This window comes from Bidens hawaiensis, unplaced genomic scaffold (assembly GCF_021521415.1).
Source record: "Bidens hawaiensis isolate Kalapana, Puna unplaced genomic scaffold, B.hawaiensis_p1.1 tig00419396_1, whole genome shotgun sequence".
Lineage (NCBI taxonomy): Eukaryota > Viridiplantae > Streptophyta > Magnoliopsida > Asterales > Asteraceae > Bidens > Bidens hawaiensis.
Genome location: NW_027504847.1, coordinates 765,279 through 785,732, shown reverse-complemented (window position 1 = coordinate 785,732; position 20,454 = coordinate 765,279). Strand labels below are relative to the sequence as shown.

Below are 20,454 nucleotides of genomic sequence, written 5' to 3'. Positions count from 1 at the left end.
TAAGGTCAGCAAGAAGCTTTTCCTTGCAGAAACTCTCATGACCTGAATCTTAAATCATTACATTGGCACTCATGTAAAGAAAATACAAATACTTGAAAGTTAATTGTAATAAATAATAAATCCGTAAACAAACGAATTCGCTATCTGCATCTCTGTATCGTCATAAAAACTTAACTCTGTCATGGCAGCATATTAACACTTCAAATCGAAGACAGATTCCTCGATTCATAACCCGAATAGTAAACGGATCAACTGACTCGTAACCCCAATGATGAAAGTTAAACACCCCAAATCATCTGTTAAAATTTCAACATCAACTTGAACCCCAAAGATTTTCAGCATAAACTTTATCATCTTCCTTCTCCACAATTACAACATTTGGCACTTCCAATACTTCTTCCTCTTCGTCGGGTATTTCTTCTTCAACATCTGCCGGTTCTACACTCTTCTCTCTTTCTTTTGCAGCAAGTTTGCTCATAGCAAACTTTGTTGCAGGTGTGTCCATGGGCCTGTATCTAGGAGCCGGGACAACAAACGGTAACGTAATGTCATCCAAATTCGAACAACTTTTGTCAGCGTAATGTTTGTTTTCCGGTGGTGGTACAACGAAAACAATGCCGAATTCATAGTTACATATGTGAAGTCGTGAGCCTAATACCGATTTTGTTCTAGAATCTTCGGTTGGTTTCATGCCAGGTGGACTGTGAATCGGACGGCCCCACACTGCTGCACTGAAATTATGCGAACCGCAATAAACCCATCCGAATGATGACGTGCCGGTTCTTGATTGGAACCGTCTTCTCGCTACCTGGTTACCGAATTTTAAGTTTAAAAAAAATTAATTTTATGTTTATTGTAATTTCAAAAGGGGGTGGCGGCGCAGCTTGTTGCCCGCTTATCCACCTCTCTATTGTAATTGGATCCTTTTATTTAATATATGAGTTTTGATTAAATAAATAATAATAATAATAATAATAATAATAATTGGAGGGAAATGCTTGAAAATTGAAATTGATAAATAAATTACCTTAACATGCATAGGATAACCGATTCGATCAGCAGGATGAGGAATCGCATCATGAAGTATCCTCAAATGTTTCAACCTCAGCCAAGTTTTCTGTTGACCAAGAAAAAGTTTTATTTTGACTAGTCGAAATAAGGTGTTCTTCGATTTCATGTAATTTACTCTCAAAATACCTGTGAGAAACACAAGATGTATTTTGAAGCCCAGATTCCACAACTTGCGGTTTTTACTCGCTCGATAGTGGAAAAGATGATTCTTATAGATGGATTTCTCAACTCTTGACTTGCACTCCAGCAGCCCCACTAAAAACCAAATAATGAATAATTAAGTCACTTTTTTTAAAAATCAAAAGCAACATTTAAAGATCATTAATACTTACATATGGATCAGACTCTTCTGATTCAGAGAACTGCAAAGACCGCTTTCCGGTTGCAGCTGAAAATGCAGCTAAAAATGGTGCATTCACAGCCCCTACTGAGGAAGAAGCTTCAATGGAAAACACGGTAAACATAAGTCCACAAGAAGAAATAAATAATACTCCCTCCGTCCCATTAAAAGTGACCACATTTCCTTTTTTATTTGTCCCATTACAAATGTCCACTTTCAAAACTTATTAGCCAATTTCCAAGTTTACCCTTAAACACACACAACTAACATTAATAAACAATATTAATGGACCCAACTTCCAAGGGCATTATTGTCATTTGGTAAGCAAAAAAAACAATAATTTAATCTACCTTAAACTTTGTGTTTTTCAAACTAAGACACTTTGACCGGGATACAAATTATAAATTATAATTGAAATTCAGAGTAAGTATACTCACTAAACGTAAAGTCGGTTTCTCAAGGATGAGGAAAACCTACACGCAGGTCAGATAAGGGTAAAGTTTTGCCATCCTACTAAGTGCAAGTGACGGTTCTACCCGCACAATCACGAAAGAGGAAGCAAAACTTCACACCTATTATCAACCACGTTCAAAGGTTAACTTATCCTCAAAAGATGAGGAAAACCTACACGCAGGTCAGATAAGGGTAAAGTTTTGCCATCCTACTAAGTGCAAGTGACGGTTCTACCCGCACAATCACGAAAGAGGAAGCAAAACTTCACACCTATTATCAACCACGTTCAAAGGTTAACTTATCCTCAAAAGATGAAGAAAACCTACACGCAGGTCAGATAAGGGTAAAGTTTTGCCATCCTACTAAGTGCAAGTGACGGTTCTGCCCGCACAATCACGAAAGAGGAAGCAAAACTTCACGCCCATTATCAACCACGTTCAAAGGTTAACTTATCCTCAAAAGATGAGGAAAACCTACACGAAGGTCAGATAAGGGTAAAGTTTTGCCATCCTACTAAGTGCAAGTGACGGTTCTACCCGCACAATCACGAAAGAGGAAGCAAAACTTCACGCCCATTATCAACCACGTTCAAAGGTTAACTTATCCTCAAAAGATGAGGAAAACCTACACGCAGGTCAGATAAGGGTAAAGTTTTGCCATCCTACTAAGTGCAAGTGACGGTTCTACCCGCACAATCACGAAAGAGGAAGCAAAACTTCACACCTATTATCAACCACGTTCAAAGGTTAACTTATCCTCAAAAGATGAGGAAAACCTACACGCAGGTCAGATGAAGGTTAAAGTTTAGCCATCCTACTAAGTGCAAGTGACGGTTCTACCCGCACAATCACGGAAAAGGAAGCAAAACTTTAACCCATTATCAACCACGTTCAACAGGTTAACTTATTCTAAACACTTGGAAAATTGCTAATTTAAACTAAAGTATGCAAGTCATATAAAGTTTATAAAGCAAGGAATCCAATGAATCAAGCGGTCTTAGCCGCACAAAGATTTACATTTCATAAATATTCGTTACAAGAATGGCCGGGTGACTACCCGCATACAAGAAAATCTATACAAACTAAATCTATCCTAGCAGCGGGAAGGGATCTTCAGGATCAGGCTTCAGGGCCACTTCCACTTGGACCAGCGCCGTCAGTAGAGCGTGGCTGTTCAAGGAAAGCCTTAAGGATAGGCAGCCCATCATCAGCAGCAGCAATTTCATTCACCTTCTCCACCACCGGATGTGGGAAGGCGGCGTATTGATTTACTGCTTGGTCATATATGGCTTCAGTATCTACATTGTACAAAGGGAAGTTGGATGGCGGGATGCCTTTCTCAACAAACCCTAGACCAAGCAGGAAGCCGACCCGTTCCCCATCCTCGTGAGAAGCGTTGAGGGCTGCGCTCATAGCAACGTCGTAGGATGTCTCTGAGAAGACCCGATGCACAACCTACATAAGAAAATATACAAGTGTCAGCACCCTATTTACAAAGAAAAGCGTGAAGACATGAAGATAGACATACCTGAGACAACGCTTCTCAAAGAAGCCATTCCTTGGCAACCAGAGCTTCTTTGAGGGCGGCTTGAGCTTGGGTACAGGCGCGTTCGGCTTCGCTTTTGTTAAGGTTGGCAAGTAGCACTTCCTTTGCGGCAGCCTCTTCGACGCCCTTAAGCTTCCGCTCGGTATGGTCAAGCACGCCCCTCTGGTCCAGGATCTCTTGAAGCTTCTTGGCATCCTCCATCGCCAAGGCATCATGAGCACGTTGGAGAGCCTCCAATTTGGCCTTGAGCTCCTCGTTCTCCACGCGTAAAGGCTCAGCAACGGCTTCAGCCTTGGTGGCCCTCTCGGTTGCGTTCCTCGCAGTCTCCTTAGCCAGCCGAAGCTGTTCGTTAACAGCTTGGGCAGCCTTGGAGCGGGCCTCGAGTCGCGCTTGAACCTCAACCTCGAGGGCCTTGAAGGCCTTCTCCTTCTCCGCAGCAGCTGCGGCCAACTTTTGGTTCTCCTCCCGAAGAGCCCGCGATTGAGATACTTCCTTGGCGCGAGCTGCTTTCAACTTGTCGTTTTCACGACAAAGAAGCTCGACGCGCGGCTGCATCCGGGCTTGGAGAACCCGAAGCTCGTTGGTTAGCCTACCCTCCTGGTAGCTAGCCATGGCTTCCCCCAACGCACCATGGGGAGCAGCGTGGCGAGCCCATTCCACGCACTCCACAGGGGTACGAAGGGTTGTTCCTCGGCGTATGTTCCATCGCGGAACATACACTTCATTGGAATCCGACACTGCAAAAGAAACAAAAAGCAGTTAGGAAAAGATGATAAAATATATATAGAAAAATGGGCCAAAAGAACCCTACGCACCTGTAGGGTCAATTACAGGCCGATAGCCGCCGAACCCATCACCTGAACCCAATGGAAATCCGTCCAAGAGGTCAGGCAGATGGGAAGGTGGCGGAAAGATGCGAGAAGCCCCACGCGTACCTGAAGGACCGGCCGTCGTCGCCGATGACGGGGGCATGGTAGCAGCCGCGGTGGTTGCCGCCGCGGTCGCTGCCGCAGAATCCGCGGCAAAAGTAACCGCCGGCTCTGTGAAGGATGCTGTAAAAATCGCACTCACAGCCGGCGGTGACGTCATCTCGGCTGGAACAGTCGGCTCAGAATGAGCAACTGAACCAGCGGAAGCAGGCGCAGGCGCCTGGGTCGACGCCTCAGGTAGGCTGACCAAGCCTACTGTCATTGGCGGAGAGGCAGTACTAGGCCCCTCACCCTGGAATGCGCCAACATCCACACCTGCGTAAAGAAGAAAAGTGTTAAAAGACTTGGAAGATTAAACTACGAAGATAAAAGCCAAGAGTTGTACTTACGGGTTTTCTTGAGCTTGAACGTACGGACGGGCGGGGACGAACCCGATGGAGCCGGTCTCTTGATGCCGGTCACCGTCGTCGCCATTGGTTCTCCGAAGGTAACAGTCGTAGCCTCCGGAGCAGTGGTCTTCTCACCACCGGGGTTCCCCGCCACCTCTTCACTATCTGACTCAGTGTCAGATAGGAGCACTGGATCGGCTGTGGAGGCCGCCTTCTCCTTCCCTTTCCAGCCGTCAGCCCTCTTCTTCCGCACTAACGGAGGACCATCTGCGGATTCCTCAGAAGAAGACAGGATGTCAGGAATTCCAGCAGCGGGTACAGCACTGAGGGGTGGAGGAGAGAATAACGCCTTACCTGGCCGCCGGTGGCTCAGGATCTCGTGGCCCAGCGGATAGACCTCCACAAACCGATCCGCTGTTTGCTCCAGGATGGGCAACTCGTTCTCGTCAAGAGCACGAGTACCCACCCGCACGGGACCGTCAGCTTCCCGCGGGTACAGGAGCGACTCCAAATTGTTCCCCTCTGAAAGAAAAGAAACAGTTAGAAGACAAACTCATATCAGCAAGAAAGACAAGACATACCATAAGGAGTAGAGTTCAAACCGTATTCGAGAAGGATGGGAACCTGAGACGCCTCCTTCCATACCCGGCTCATCCCCAGCATCACCATCCCGGACTCCGCAAACCGGTAAACCGGAGATTGGACCCGGGATATCTTCGCAAACCATTCCGCCTCCTGGTAGTTGGTGGCGTGGTGGCTCGGAATGGCTTGGCCATTTTTAAACTTCATAGCAATGGGGACGGCGCGGGCAGAAATGTAGAAGAACTCCCGCTTCCACGATCGGAGACTGCGCTCGGTCGCGCAAATCTTCAAACCCTTGATCCGGGTTGTCAGGGTGTACCACCCCTGGATGCACCTCCAAGTATAGAAGGTCATCAGGCGGTCCACATAGGGCTCAATGCCCAAAATCCGGCACACCCACTCGAAGTGGCGAATCTTGGCGATCGCCATGGGGTGCAACTCGGTCAAATGAACACCGTGCCTCTCCAGGACACGGTACACAAACTTTGTCAATGGGAACCTAAGGTTCCCATAAACAAAGAATGCAGCATATACCCCGATCTTGCCACTGGGGGCATCGTACACGGTCTGATGGGGTTCAGGAAACTCAGGCTCGAGAGGATCGAGCATGAACTTCCTAACAACATACCTGTACTGATCGCCGGGCAGAGCACACTGGCCCTCGCCAGCAGTACTCTTATCATCGACTACAGCTTCAGTATCATGTGAAGACATATTGCAGAGGAAGAAGAAACGATTTCGGAGGAATGCTCAACTGAATAAGAGAGTATTCACCAGAAATCGCCTTAGAGATGAAAGAGAAGAAGTGAAGATGTGAATTACAAATGACCCTCTTCCCCTTTATATAGTGATCGCAATTAATGCGGTGAATTTAATGCGAAGGAGAGAGAAATTGAAGGTGCAATGAAACCGTGACATGTGGCACCGAGCAAGCTGGCAACAGCTGTTGACAGGAAGCGTACCATTAATTTCGCGGCCACGCGCCCGAAAAATCGCGCCCACGCGCCTGAAAAAGCGTCTGGAATGACCATGTACTGTCACGTCACCATAACTTCCTGCACGATCTGACACAGTCAGAAGAAACCGTCGCACGACGTTTCAGAGTTTTGGACTGTTCTTATCTTTCCACCAACTCTTCGAATTTCAAAATTCAAAATTCAAAAAGATCAAAAAGTAGGCGGGAAAATACCCCTTACCTTGGCGAACAAGTAACCGTAAGACGGATGCGGGTACAGTGTTAAGGCAAAACCCTTCACATACCTAGCACCCGCAGGGAATTGAAGCCAAGAAAACCTTGGCGAACAAGTAACCGTAAGACGGATGCGGGTACAGTGTTAAGGCAAAACCCTTCGCATACTTAGCACCCGCAGGGAATGGAAGCCAAGAAAACCTTGGCGAACAAGTAACCGTAAGACGGATGCGGGTACAGTGTTAAGGCAAAACCCTTCACATACCTAGCACCCGCAGGGAATTGAAGCCAAGTACTTCGGCAACCAAATAACTATAAGACGGGTGCGGGTACAGTGTTAAGGCAAAACCCTTCACATACCTAGCACCCGCAGGGAATTGACGCCAGGAATACCTTGGAAGTAAAGTAACCGTAAGACGAGCGCAGGTACAGTGTTAAGGCAAAACCCTTCACATACCTAGCGCTCCGCTGGGAATTGAAACCAAGAAGGATCTTCTGGGCAATGCTTGCGGAAACGGAAATAACATCCCCGCATAGCGGGAACGTCGAGAACTACGTTGTTTGAAGCTCCAGGATGGAATTGGTGGTCTTAACATAATTGATCACTATGTTCAAAACTACCAAAACCTCATGGAGAATCCACACAAGTGGGACTCAACGCTCCTGACTTGCGAGGAGGTTACAGCCTACCCGCATCATACCCAAAGACCAAGCAGGAAACTCGGGCATTTCTGCAAGTGACAAGGACTTCCGCGGGAGGAATCCCCATGGAAAACCTTAAAAAACCCTTTTCAAAACCGTCTGCTTAAGTCCAAAAGTTCACCTCAATTTATTAAACACTCATGAGAAGAACATTGGACTGGGGGGACTTGAAGAGGTAGGTCCCAGCAAAGCCCAGTTGGACCCGCAAGACTCACCTTGAAGAGGGACGTCTGCGCAGAAACCAACTGGATCCGCAGGACCAACCATGCTCAGAGACGTGACGTCCTTACGCGCAGTACGCAAGCTGGTCCCGCAGGAAATGCCTCCCGATGGTGAAGGACTCCGCCTGTCCCCGCAGCCTCGGATACAAGCCATCAGGGAAGGCCACCCGCGCAGCAAGGCTACACGCACAAGGCACTTAGCTCTCATTCAGTTGTCACCTGAAGGAATGAGCAAAGCCGGGAACAATCCCGCACAAGGGCGGGAGGGGGAATACTCCCGCCCAAATAAGCCAGTCCGTACGATACGGGAAGATCTTCTGTACTGTACCTGACGAGGTATGGGAAAAAGATCTGACTAAAGATACGACAGCTTATTGACAACAGTATGGCGAGCAGCATGCTCCTGCACTGTATGTCACTATTAGCCGCTGCCTACTCACCAACTACTGCCATACCACGTGCGTAGCCGCCAGTTGGTGGAAAAGGAATAGTATACAGCAGGCCTGGTCGCTATCAGCCGCTACCTACCCACCAACTACCAGCAGGACACGTGCGTAGGCTACTGTTGGTGGAACAGGAACACTGTTGCAGCCGGCCATACCTCCTTGGAAACCTACCTTCGGCTATAAATACCACAAATGGTATGACCATCTCATCTTATCATATCTTATCACATTATCATCATATTATACCTGATATCTGCTCTAGCAATCTCTTAATATACTTTTATATTTAAAGAGCAATCTAGTCTGATTCTCACGCCGGAGGGTGGTCACAAGGAGGAACCCCCCCCTTCTCAGTGACGAGCTCACGGTGTCTGTTTTGCAGGTTATCAGAAGAACCATCTTCCAAGGGTCTAACCCCTCGTGGGAAACATCTATCTAACCCCCAGGTTACCAGTAATCTGCCCGGGGTTCACTTAGTGTTTCTTCAAACATCTATAACACAACAAAAGTAAATTAAGGGTAAAATGGGAAATTATTAAATTATAACCATCAATTTTTGAAACTAACGAATACTACCTCGTGAAGCCGCCACAAGCCGGAACACCTCTGAATTGATGCAACAAGAGAGCACATTGCAGAAGCAATATTTGGTGAAATTAGCTTTGATATGTTTACAAAATTAGGGCCCTGCAAATATTAAAACCAAACTTAAAATGCATGAAAATTAAAATATAAAAATAGAAATATAAGTATGAATGTATCATGTAATGATATGTTGAGTTAATAAGCTTAAGAAACCACATGCCTGATATACATATAGAATTAGATGTGCTTTGTTATTGCTTCCTTCTAAAGCACACGCGAGCACTTCTTTTGGATAAACATATGCAGAGAAAGCAAACAAACCAGCATCTGATAACGGAGCAACCCATTTTGCAATGTCTCTAGGTAGAAATCCAACTTGAATGCAACCTAAAGCAATGAAGAAATTAATTTTAAAAAGCGACTCGAAAATATTTGAACATGAAGTTATAACAAACACTACCTCCATCAAAGTCAGATACAGCAACACTTATCGCATTTGCATCAGCTGCTATACTCAAGTTTCTTCTTAAAACGACTTCCACCAACCTGTATGCGCTGATGTGGCACTTTCCAATAGCACGGGCCAACCTTTTTAGCAACGCTCCGTTTGAATCCGCTGAAGTTCGAAAAAGGTGGCTAATACCAACAACCGAAGCTTCGACAGAGCCAAGCAACATACGTTTCAAAGGTCGTGACGTGCAACTATGACCCTGCAATAAAATTTAAAAAAAAAAACAAAAACTTATTTTCCTTTGAAGGATGAATTTGTTATCATGTAAGTTAAACATGCAGAAACACAAAAATAGGTTCTTACAGTTAAATAATAATAAACGGATTCCGATATATATGGATGTTTGGGGGGAATAAATCCCAGGTACAGAAGCAACCAAATGCCCAGAAGCATTGCTAAAGTCAAACTTAGTCAACTCCGGTATCCAATGAGCCTGATCAGGAACACCAACTAATAAAGCCGCCATAAAACCAGCAAGTTGTGCAGCAAAATCTGATTTTGAATCAAGATTCACTTCATCCGTAGTCGATTTAGCATAAAGAGACACGTAATCAGGCACATTCGCACGAGGAAAATCTTGCCACCAAACAGTATTTGTCACTCGTAACCACTGGAATATTATTAGAAAGTTTGATGTCATTAAAGATCATTTTTTTTGTATTTGTAATAATGGGATTAGTGAAAAGAGAAACCTGTTTGGACACAAGATTAGCAGACGTGATGATTACACGAATACTATCGTCTCGTTGCAGAACAAACAGTTTCGGATGATGGCACGCAATACCAAATTTCTTCTTCTCCTTACCAAAACATATAACTTCAGGAAATTGAGGGTATCTAATATTATAAAAAAACCATGTTACAAAACAGTTAGCAAACACGCATAGTCAACTTCTTCATTCGACTTACATAACAACTAAATTTGGAAAATCTGAATAAGGTCTTGAGGTTCTTTGATCAGGACTCGAACTCCAACACCGTTCAGCGTTATGACAAGCAACGGATATCGGTAACTCACTAGGAATCTTACAGTAAGATAAAAACCTAACAAAACAAATTAATAAAAACGAGAGCAAAATCGTAACACGTATTTAATAAAAAACCTCCAAAACTTGCAGACGTGCAGAACGTACCATGGTAAATCACTTGTAAACGTCGCAATAAAAACCTGTTTTAGAGTCTCAACCGGATAAAGCAGTTCCGGTAATGTTGGACCGACTCTCCACCGCCCATAAAATAAAGACGGTTTAAATAAAACTTATTCCCCGGCGGAGGTACACAAACACCCTCGTTCTTAATCTTCAAACCCTCATCCAATTCAACAAACGTCTCGTCACATAAATACATATCATCCGGCATATCATTACGCTTATCATTAGATACAGAATCCAAATCTATACAAGCATGTACACAAGACTCACGCAAACTCTCCGGTCCCACATTTAACAAACAAGTATTATGTTTTAATCTATTTCTACTACCACATTTACCCCTAAACTCGCAACCACACGTGAAACGTTCCCGAATACACGAAACAGGATCATCGCTTAATAATATCTTCCTACACTTACTCAACAACAACCCCGAAAAATTTCGATTAAAAACAATATTTTCGACAACAAAACCGACATGGCCACACGCGCCTCCATTTCCGCAAGCAACCGACACCTCACATCCGACACTCAACTCCCTAACCTCACCGTCTCGAACCCGAACACCATTAACAAACACTCCATTCAATGAACCACTATCTATAATACATATATTATTATTATTATTATTAAAGTGCAGGTGGCAGTGATGAATCCCTTAGGGATTTCGTTACCAGGTTCGGCAAGGAAGCTCTAGAAATCCCAAACCTTGATATGACTACTGCTGTTGAAGCATTCAAGATGGGAATTCAAAATAGCTCCCCCTTTTATGATGATTTAGTGATGACTCCATGCAGGACATTAGATGAAGTCAGAAATAGGGCATTAAGATACATCCAGTTAGAAGAAGATAAGAAGATCCAGGATCGTCTCGAGGGACAAACGAAACAAGAAACTCCTGAGACGAATAAAGGATCCTGGAATAGGAACAACAATTCGAAGCCATACACCAAGTTCAACAATCAGAACGTACGGGCAGTTGAAGAAGTAGATGACGATTAAGACTACCCTTGCATCTCCGAATATTGTTTCTTTGTAGATACTCGTAGCTTGATTTGTGCCATGAAGGATCTAGAAGAAAAAGCAAGGTGTCCCCGAAAGAATGAGAAGGTTGTCGGTTTTAAGGACAAGTCTAAGTGGTGCGCCTTCCACGAAGATTTTGGCCATGCAACAGACGAGTGCATCGGATTAAGGAAAGAGATTGGATACCTCCTGAGCAAGGGTCACTTTAAAGAACTCTTGGGAAGGAAGAAATCCAAGATCCAGGATCCCGAAGATCTTCCACAAAAAGCAACACCACCACCGCCGGATGCCCATGTGATCAATTTTGTCTCCAGAGACTACGAATTGTTTAGAGATTCGTGTGCCATAGAAGAAAGTCTCGTAGAAGAATTCGAATTGGACAATGAGAGAAGACCACTCATCCCCACTACTCGGATGACTGATCAAAGAGCCTTTTTCAATTCAAGGATCCAGGATCCTCAACAAAACAAGCCAGATGTGCCAGCAGTTAATTTTATATCGGGAGGTTCAGACATATGTGGAACATCTTTCTCCGCAACAAAAAGATTCGCCAAAGAGATCAAGATGGATAACGGAGATCACCCAATAGTATCAACCACATTAACAACAGACAGGAGAATCTTTTTCGATTAGGAAGACAAGCTGAACATTCAGGATCCTCATCATGACGGTTTGATTATTACTTTATTTATATCTAACCATTATGTACGCAGGATCCTGGTGGACGGGGGTAACTCAGTCAACATTATCCAGCATGATGTCCTCAAAAAGATGAACATCCCAGATTCAGAAATCATCCCAAAAACATCGGTGCTAGTCGGTTTCAGTGGCGAAACTAAAAAGACATTGGGGGACATCAACCTCCCAATTTATATCGAATGGTTAAATTCATACCAAAAATTTTGTGTTATAGATAACCTTTCCTGTTGCAATGTTATTTTAGGTAGGCCTTGGCTCCATGGAATGAAGGCCGTAGCTTCAACTTATCACTAATGCATCAAGCTACCAACTCCTTGGGGAGTTGTAAAGATAGTAGGTGACCAAGCGGAGGCTAAGAACTACTATTCATCATCAATGAAGCCAGCAACCAAGCAAACTATAGCATAGCAACTACAGCAATATCCTAGGAACGTGCTGGAAGCTCGGAAAAAAGACCTCAAAGAAGTATCATTGGACCCCGAAGATCTAGAGATAAAAGTGTTCCTAGGATCCAGTATCCCCATCAAAATCGAGGAGGATATAATATCCTTCCTAGGGCGAAGAAGATCTACTTTTGCCTTCAAGTACTCAGACATGACAGGTATTTCAAAAGAGGTAATCACTCATAAACTCGGCCTTGATTTATCTATTAAACCCGTCCATCAGAAGCGAAGAAAATTCTCTCCTGAGAGGAACAAGATCATACAAGAAGAAGTTGAAAATTTCTTAAGGCCGGTATGATTAGAGAGGTTCAATATCCTCGATGGTTAGCTAATGTGGTCGTTGTTTCAAAAAAGAATGGAAAATGGAGGGTGTGTGTCGATTTCACGGATTTAAACAAGGCATGCCCCAAGGATCCTTTCCCATTACCACATATAGATGCCATGGTGGATGCAACGGCTGGACATGAAATGATCACCTTTATGGATGCTTCCTCTGGATTCCAACAAATTCAGATGGAACCATCTGATCAAGAGGACACAACGTTCATGACTCCAACCGGCATATATTGTTATACTGCTATGCCGTTCGGACTAAGAAATGCAGAAGCAACATACCAAAGACTAGTCAACATGATGTTCAAGGACCAATTGGGCAAAACTATGGAGGTATATATAGATGATATGGTGGTAAAGTCGAAGAAGGCAGATGATCACCTCAGAGACCTTGAGGAAGCATTCAATATCCTTGACCATTATAACATGAAACTAAATCCGTCCAAATGCCACTTCGGTGTTAAGGCTGGAAAGTTTATGGGATATATGGTCACAAAGAGAGGAATTGAAGCAAGCACAGAGCAGATAGAAGCTATTGTCAATCTCAAATCTCCTGCAAATGCCAAAGACGTCCAGAGGCTCACCGGAAGAATAGCGGCCTTGAATAGATTCATCTCAAGATCCTCCAAGAAGTGCAAAGACTTCTATGATATCCTTAGAAAGAACAAGAAATTTGAGTGGACTGAAAAGCATGAAGCTGCGCTTACAGCCCTGAAGGATTACTTATCCTCAGCTCCAGCTCTAATGAAGCCTGTGGATGGAGAATCCTTGTATCTATATCTTGTTGTCTCAGGAAATGCAGTGAGTGCAGTCTTGGTAAAGGATCATGAAGGTGAACAACATCCTGTATACTATGTAAGTAAAAGTCTTCTAGATTCGGAGTCCAGGTATTCTCATTTAGAAAAGCTAATTCTTGCGCTTATTATGGCTTCTACTAAACTAAGACATTATTTTGAAACTCAACCTATTATTTTGAGAACTAACTATTCTGTAAAGAATGTTCTTAGAAAACCAGAGTTGTCATGTAGAATGGCTAAGTGGGATGTAAAATTGAGTGCATATGATGTCCAATTCGCGCCAAGAACAACAATCAAGTCTCAAGCGCTAGCGGACTTTGTGGCTGATTTCACTAGTGATCTACAAAAAGAGGTTGACTTGGAAGTCCAACAACTAGAAAATAACAAGGATCCTTGGATACTCTTCACAGATGGAGCATCCAACGTAGAGGAACAGGATTAGGGATCCTACTGAAATCGCCACAGGGGGACATATTACCCCAATCCATAGCTTGTGAGTTCCATGCAACAAACAATGAAGCAGAGTACGAAGCTTTAATCGCAGGTTTACAATTAGCCAAAAGCATGAGGATCAGGTATCTTCAAGTTTATGTAGATTCTTTGTTGATAACTAACCACTTTAACGGCTCGTATTTTGTTAAAGGTGAGAAACTAATGAAATATTTAGATGTTGTGAAGGAATTTTCAAAATCCTTCGAAATATTTAATATCACACAGGTACCGAGGGAAGAAAACGCTGGGGCAGATGCCTTAGCAAACTTAGCCTCATCTTTGAAGATCCCTGAGGATTTGAAAATCCCAATAATCCACATTCTCGCACCAGCAATAGGAGAACATGAAGTTGGGGAGATAACAAAAGACAAAGAAATCGTGCTCTGGGATCCTTTATCCTCAAATAACAAAGGATCATGGATCCATCCTATCAAGAACTATATTCAGACTGGAGAAATTCCAGCCACAGAAAATCCCAAGTCCTTCAAGCTCAAGGTATCCCAATATATTTTATTAGATAATATGTTATATAGAAAATCTCTTGCAGGTCCATATCTGAGATGCATCGAAGATCCTGACACCCAAGAAGTACTTAAGGATTTTCACGAAGGAGATTGCTGCAATCACACAGGTGGAAGAGCATTATTTTCCAGGATACTCAGAACTGGATACTTCTGGCCAACAATGAAGAAAGATGCAGTGGAGTATTCAAAGAAGTGTGATGCTTGCCAAGACACGCGAACATCCTTCATCAACCAGCGGAGCCTCTATATCCTATATCCTCCCCATGGCCTTTCATGAAATGGGGTATGAATATTGTAGGCAAACTACCAAAAGCACGAGGTGGAAAAGTCTTTATGCTTGCTATGACTGACTACTTCTCCAAGTGGATTGAGACATAAACATTTGTACAAGTCCGAGAAAAGGAAGTAATATCTTTTATTAAACGAAATATTATAACTAGATTTGGTATTCCCGCTGAAATTGTTTGTGACAATGGTTCCCAGTTTATCGGGAAGAGAACCACTAACTTTTGTGACAGTTGGGGCATCAAAATGATCACTTCGACTCCGGTTCATCCTCAAGCCAATGGTCAAGCAGAGTTCAGCAACAAGATCATCATCAACAATCTAAACAAGAAGTTAGGATCCAAGAAGGGAAAATGGGCTGAAGAACTTCCTTATGTTCTCTGGGCAGACAGGACTACATGTTGGTGCATTTTGTGACCGTCGCTATGCAATTCTGACCAGCGGAACGCCACAGGCGAAGTTAGCACAACTTCGCCTTAGGCGAAGTTAGAACAACTTCGCCAACGGCGAAGTTGTAACAACTTCTGCCTTAGGCGAAGTTATCACAACTTCGCCATAGGCGAAGTTATGAACAACTTCGCCTACTGACGCCTACTGAAGTTTATATATATATACTTGTGTCTTGTTTAGGTTAACGTATCTAGTAATTAGTGTGTGTTTTGAGCAGTTTGTTTGTTTAGAGAGAGTAAGAGACAAGGAGAGTCGTGTGAGACGACCCGAGGTAGAGCTCACCTCGGGTCAGTCGTGTTTTCTGTTTATGTTCTGTATGTCTCGTGGTTGATTATTATATATAAGAATCTGCAGATTTGATTATCCCGTTCTTGTATTTGTTCGTGTACGTGTTTGTGTTCTTCATCTTGTACACCATTAACGAGTCTAGGAGGATTCCGCACTCCTAGACCTCGTGCGGATCTCGTATCGATCGGCGACGCCCCCGGGGGGACCTACATGTGGTATCAGAGCCTTAGGCTCTTATGCTATGGTTCGAGATCTGCGTTTTGGTGTTTCTGGCACGTTTCTGTGCGTTTCTGGCCGAACAGCGCCGCAGGCGAAGTTATTGTTCATCAGGCGAAGTTGCCGTCACTGTTCGTAGGGTTTCAGCGAAGATATAAGGTCTGGCGAAGTTATGGATAGGCGAAGTTATAGCCAGGCGAAGTTATGAACAGGCGAAGTTGACTTTAGGCGAAGTTGACTTCTCGGCGAAGTTAAAAAAAAAAAAAAAAAAAAAAAAAAAGAGTATTTTGGTGTTTTCGTCTGTATGGCCAGGTGTACACGATTATTGTGAGACCGGAGATGTTGTTCCGTCAACGAGTGAAACTTGTTATCTCTGGGTCTTACGTGTGAACAAATACGTGTCAACTCTGGATATGGAGTTGAGTTTGTGAATGGGATATTGATTGAAACTGGATATTGACACATATTTGGGTGTTTGTGGTTGACCAACTGATGAAAGTCAAATTGAACTGAAGGTTTTTGTCATTACTGGATTGCGGTCAGAGCATATTATTTATGTTATTTTCAAGGCTGGATCCTGAAACGTGATGCTTATTTATTAGAGTGAAAATTCTGGAACAAGTTGGATTTAATCGGGAACTAAAGTGTTTATGTTCTTGATCGTTATCCCTGGTGATTGAAGATGCTTCGGATTAATTAATGGTCATGTGTTAGATTCTGTCAAGGTGGTTTTGTGATGAAATTGATCACTTGATGTTGAGTAGTTGAAGATTAAACCTTATCGTATGCCGACGAGTTGGTGAAGTTGTGGAGGAAGCCCAACTTCACGTGTTGGTGAAGTCAGATGGACTCACGTGATTGGTTGAGATGATCTATTGGCACGAGGATGCATGCATTTCAAAGACCTCAATCGTTATAGTCGGAGAAGCTTACACTGAATGGGAGATCTGATATGGAAGACGCTGGGTGATTGGTAGATTTGTGAAGCTACATGACAGTTTCAGACATGGCTGGTTGAAGGGCAAACAGAAGATCATCAGTTAAGAGGGAGACTGTTGGTGCATGTTTTTGTAACAGATGATCTTTCGTGTTTGTTAGAATTGAGAGCAACGGTCAAAGGGGAGACTGTTGGTGCATTTTGTGACCGTCGCTATGCAATTCTGACCAGCGGAACGCCACAGGCGAAGTTAGCACAACTTCGCCTTAGGCGAAGTTAGAACAACTTCGCCAACGGCGAAGTTGTAACAACTTCTGCCTTAGGCGAAGTTATCACAACTTCGCCATAGGCGAAGTTATGAACAACTTCGCCTACTGACGCCTACTGAAGTTTATATATATATACTTGTGTCTTGTTTAGGTTAACGTATCTAGTAATTAGTGTGTGTTTTGAGCAGTTTGTTTGTTTAGAGAGAGTAAGAGACAAGGAGAGTCGTGTGAGACGACCCGAGGTAGAGCTCACCTCGGGTCAGTCGTGTTTTCTGTTTATGTTCTGTATGTCTCGTGGTTGATTATTATATATAAGAATCTGCAGATTTGATTATCCCGTTCTTGTATTTGTTCGTGTACGTGTTTGTGTTCTTCATCTTGTACACCATTAACGAGTCTAGGAGGATTCCGCACTCCTAGACCTCGTGCGGATCTCGTATCGATCGGCGACGCCCCCGGAGGCCACACACCCTTCTCCTTGGTGTTTGGATCAGAAGCAGTGATTCCCACATAAATGGTGGTTCCTACTGCGAGAACAAGCATCCGTGATCCTGAAGCCAATAAAGAAATCCTTCTTGAAGACTTGGATACTATAGAAGAACTCAGAGATCTAGCAAAAATTAGAATGGCAGCTTATCAACAAAGGGTAGCTGGGGCATATAACAAAAATATCAGAATCAAGAGATTTCCAGAAGGAGATCTAGTATTGAGGAAAGCCTTCCAATACACAACAAATCCGGCTGATGGGAAGCTAGCGCCCAAATGGGAAGGACCTTATCAAATTGAGTCGGAAGCAGGAAAGGGGGCATATCATTTGCTCACAATGGAAGGCAACAGGTTACCAAGAGCATGGAATGCCATCCACCTCAAGAAATATTTTTTCTGATCGGGATCCACTATCCTGAGAGGATATATTATCCAGAAAAGGATCTAGGATCCTTAAATCAGTAACATCTTTCTGATCTATTATTTCTTTTGAATTATTATTAATTTAAGAATAATATATTCTTAATACTTATTTTTTCCAAGTTTTGAGTAACCATGCAGGATTGTAGTGATTCATTTGATGTTCAAGAGGTTGGCCACATCTCCTTTGCGTTTAAGGTACTTTACTATTTCCCTTGGCCTTGCCCACGTTTGGATATGACCCCCGATGGTCATATCCCCTAAGGTTTAAAGCTTTTCACCTTTCTCAAGATCGCCAGTTGCGCACGCTATCCAACATATAGTTCGGGGCAGCGGGACCAGTACACGCTTAGTGGCTGACAATTTCGTTATCTCCGGCTATATGGAGGATCCTACGAATTATGGTAGACGTACCATACCTCCGGTTTATAACGTTTTCACGTTATTTCACGATTGGGCTAAATCCCGGTTCGGGCGAGACCCCAGTTAACATCCGTATCTTTGGGCCAGTCCCCAGTTTATTGGGCGTGTCCCCAGATTATTTTGTGGGCTTGTCCCCAGTATGTTGGGCTTGTCCCCAGTTGCACGGGTTTGTCCCCAGAATATTTGTTGGGCTTATCCCCAGTCTAATGGGTTTGATCCCAGTTAATAATATGAATTATTTGCAGTGAACTTTCTAAGTTATTATTGAAGATCAAGAAACTAAGGATCCCGGATCCTAAAGCTACCCTAGTAAGGAACATTAAGAGTTCAATACTCCAAGTAACCTAGGTCTATCTAGACCTTCTGGTATGATCTTTATTGATTAACTTAAGTTTGATATTTATTGCAATAACTTTGGATATTCTGGTTAGAAAGGCTAATCTTTTAAGAGGTTATTTGATTACTAAAGTCTTTAGCTATTTTCAGGATGCTTTATCCTAAAATTTTCTTTAAAGATGTTTTATCCTAAAATCTATGATTTAAGGATATTCTATTCTAGACGATTTTTAAAGATCTTTTATCCTAAAAATCTTTTACTCAAGATTATTTATCAAATTATTAATAATGCTAAACTTATAAGCAACAAGTTTTTGAAAATAAATAACAGGTAGATAGTCAAAAGATTTATATATTAAAATAAGCCGCTAGGACTTATCCAAAATCCTTAATCCGGATTTCACCATACGAAAAGATGGACCATCCATCCGGGTTAAGTAAAAGTTACTAATAGTTCATAAAGTGCAGGAAAATTAAAAACAGGGGCAACAAAGGTTTCATCCCCACAAACAGAGGATCCCTCCACCTTTGTCACCCCTGCATATTGTCTTAAGGATCATGGATCCTTTATCCTAAATAACTATTGTTTATTACAGACCATAGAAATTGTTCGTAAAAACATCAACACCAAATAAAAAAATGGGCTCGGGCCTTGTCTTTAATATCCTCCATCTCCCACTTAAGCTGCATCTTCAACCGCAGCATCACCTTCCCCCTTGCCAGCTTCAACCACCTCCTTAAAGCCGCTGGTCCCGGCCTCGGTGTTCTCAATCATCTCTTCATCATCCTCACCACCAAGGTCGTCAAGAGAAGCCTTCCATTTCTCCATTTCCCAGGCTGACTTGTCGAAGGCAGGATCACCGGCCTCCATCGCCATCTTGATCCGCGCCTGAAATACCGACCTGGCAGCCCACACCTTGGCCTCATTAGTCGTCTGCTCCACTGCCTCTTGACGTTGGGCTTCGGCTAAGGATATCTGATCCTCCAATTGTTTCTTGAGTTGGATCATATCTTTATCCTTAGCAACCGCAGCTTTCCCTAACCGGGACATTTTCTCACTCATCTGGAGGATAGTCTTTTCATAATGGTCCCTCATAGCAATCACAGCCTACCAATAAATTTCGTGACAAAATTGGGACAATACTGGATCCTAAATCAATAAAGGGGAAAATACGATATACTTACAGAGCAGACAATGTCACAGTGAGTCTCGGGATCAGAGGATTTTTTCCTCTTGGAAGCTGCAGATTTAGCCCTGGTAGTGGCGGTCTTAGGCTCGGAGCTTGTGCCAGCCTTTGAAGCCTCCTTATTGACAGCAGGAGAAGTAACCATACAGTCGATGTCGTCAAGGGAGAACTTGAGAGCGGACTTTCCAGCTTTCTTGGTGCCTGTAGAGGAGAAATCAACAGATAAGTATTCTATTTTATTTTATTTACTTTAAAATGATTAACTTACTTGACATGTTTGAACTTGAGGAGATGTCACAAAAACCTTCAACAAACCGAGCTTGAAAGGTCCTAACTTCGGTATCCAGTGCTAGGAACCGTTTTGCCTTTTCTTCTGTTCCAGGTAGCTTGCTCAATGAAGCGGAGTTCTCAACTGCAAACAACAGAAAAGAATAAGCATTAAAAATGAAGAATAAAGGATCCTGCTATTCCTTAAGGATCCAGGATCCTACCCTTCGTGACCCACGTTGAAGGAAGATCACTCCCCCTGGTATCGAGTCGCGTTTAACGAAGAAAAATTGATTCCTCCACACGGAATCATTAAGCGTGGCTTTGGAGATCGGATGGGGCTGTCGGGGCTTGGATTTGAAGATAAAACGTGCAGAACCGAAGGTAGTAAGGGTATACAGATATAACAACTCCGGAAGGCCAAAATCGTTTTTTTCCTCCTTGATGATTCTTTCGATAGTGCTA

The 20,454-nt window shown here is 43.3% G+C and overlaps 1 pseudogene across 1 annotated transcript; it reads right to left on the bottom strand.

The window, feature by feature from the left end:
* Nucleotides 1-308: 308 nt before the first annotated feature.
* On the bottom strand, nt 309-19,412 carry LOC143608580 (uncharacterized; annotated as a pseudogene). The gene is made up of 13 exons (XR_013149289.1): nt 19,244-19,412; nt 10,097-10,771; nt 9,873-10,007; nt 9,656-9,800; nt 9,285-9,573; nt 8,910-9,162; nt 8,673-8,839; nt 8,444-8,554; nt 8,341-8,359; nt 1,404-1,510; nt 1,198-1,326; nt 1,028-1,117; nt 309-808 (listed from the first exon to the last, which is right to left on the bottom strand). The product of XR_013149289.1 is annotated as an uncharacterized LOC143608580 (transcript).
* Between the last annotated feature and the right edge of the window lie 1,042 nt (nt 19,413-20,454).